Source organism: Tarenaya hassleriana, unplaced genomic scaffold (assembly GCF_000463585.1).
Source record: "Tarenaya hassleriana unplaced genomic scaffold, ASM46358v1 Cleome4, whole genome shotgun sequence".
Taxonomy (NCBI): domain Eukaryota; kingdom Viridiplantae; phylum Streptophyta; class Magnoliopsida; order Brassicales; family Cleomaceae; genus Tarenaya; species Tarenaya hassleriana.
In genome coordinates this window covers 5,786,970-5,789,449 of record NW_010966881.1, presented here as the reverse complement: position 1 = coordinate 5,789,449, position 2,480 = coordinate 5,786,970, and positions in this window count along the sequence as shown.

Below are 2,480 nucleotides of genomic sequence, written 5' to 3'. Positions count from 1 at the left end.
ATAATGGTGGGGGATATGATTTGGTTGCGGACATTATTGTTAATTTGTTATAATAAGTCTCAACAACAATAATTTCACGACAATTATGTCCCTAATAAGAGTACATGGATAGGTCTTATTGGAAATATGTCAACGGTGTGCTTAAAGCAAAAGCAACGATAATATTTAATTTTGGGATTCATTGGTGGACTCGGATTCTCTTTGGAGCAATTGGATTATCTTTATATATATATATATATATCATCAAATTAGATAAACATAATATCAGTGTTGGCTTCACTACATTTGTCCGTTTTTGACTATGATATATTTTTCTTTCTTGAAAATGTAGCGAATAATATATAGTCCACTAAAATGTAAGCGGAATCCGATTTAAAATTGATAATATATAATTTTTTCAATCAAATTAATTGAATATTGACCGAAATGTAAACTACAAATTATGTTATTTTTTTAATTAATAAAAATTAAATAAAAAAGTGATTGGAATCAAATATAAATAAAATGAAACCGAGACGAAAATTGACATGAAACTAAAAATTCAAATTAAAACCCGAAAAGCCCATGTCACGTGACTACACGCGAATTCAAATAAACTCCGTATGCATCAAAGACTCAAAATGGGCAAATGTCAAACATGAGGAGATCTTGTGCATTAATTTTAGAATCATTATAATTTTCTAAAAAAAAAAATCCTCCACCCACTGCAATATCCATCCATCTGTGATAACTGTTAGGCCCATTAAGGCCCATTAAGACCCACCAAGGCCCAATAGGCCTAGTTCGAATCAGTATGGAAAAAGTCCATTTGGTTCCAAGATACGAAAAAAGTCTGTAATTGGACCTGAAAATTGGGACCCACACATTCACCCACTGGATAGAGAAATTGCGAGGATACAAACCCAAATCCATAAATATTTTTTTAAATCTAAAAATCATATTAACCGGTCACTCTAATTTGAATAATCGAACATAATATTAACCAATCAAATACAAAAGGTGGATGCATGTTTTCAATCGTTTGCACTGGTCGATAATTCGATATACAAAGCGTCTTCATAATTATTATTATTTTTTTCGTTTTTGGTTTAGGGTTTCTGAGAATGTAGGTAAATTTAAAGGAAAAGTCAATTGCTCAAAGACCTAAGAGTAGAAGAAGATGACGATACGTATGGAATCGAATTATATCATCTTTGCCAAAAACATTTAGAACAACCAAATCTGTAACGACAACGACGTTGTCTGGTTATTGTTGGACACCGAGTTAATGTTGTCAAGTGGCAATAAATTGGGTCCATGTTAACTGTGACGTATTGGGTTTAAGTTTAAAATGAAATATATTCGTCACATCCATACATCATCACGCCTAATTGTTGCGAAACATTTAGGTTAATTATACATAGTTAATGTAACATCATTTGGTACTCATATCGCACATGGATTATCGTGCAAATTTAAATCGATCATCAACAATAATAGACATGTGTTTATGAAAAGGAAAAGAAATTAAGAATTATCTTGTGAAATTACAAGGTATATCCATACGCATGTTCATGGTCCCCGTCACGATCCTTTTCCTATACATTTATAATTTGACCATTCCTTGTCCTTTGTTTTTTCTCTCCATGCAGCTATCTCTATACACATGTGCATGAATGCGTAGCATATACGTCTACGTATACGTACACGCAAGTCAGAAATTTCCCACGGACAACATCAACAATTAATTAGCGGTATGGATGGTACGCACGGAAAGTTTGGACGTCCTCCATGAACACCGTATAATACATGATGGAATACTATATATACATAACGGGAGAAATGTATCAAAATAATTTACGAAGTATTATTGTATGACAGGACCGTCTTAGAACATGTGCAACTGGAGCATTTGTACAGGGTCCACAACTTGGGTGTGGTCCACAATTTTAAAAAAATTTATTATATTTACAATTTACAAGTATTATTTATTAAAAAAATTTAAAAAATAAATTTTTTAAGTTTTGTTTAATTCACTTAAAAATATTTTTTTACACTTTTTCAAATGAGGTGGGCCCCATTAAAAAATAATTTTTTTTTAATAAATTTATAGTATTTAATATAAAATTAAGATCATTTGTCATAATAATCAATTAATAAATATTTTGAGTTATATATAATCACATATATTAAATTCATAATTTATTTATATTAATATCATTAAATTTTTATTAATTAATATAGTTCATAATTATAATTTTTTTATAAATCTAAAATAAAATCTATATATATTATCCTAGAATAATATTGATCTTTTAACTCCAATTATTAAAAAAATATTTTTTTATATCATATCATTCATTTTAAATATTTATTTTTAAAAATGATAAATCTTTAAAATATAATTTTTTATATCTTTTAATCTTATATTATGATTATTTATTATTTCTAATAATATTATTATTATCACAATTATTGTTATTAATATTTTAATAATATTT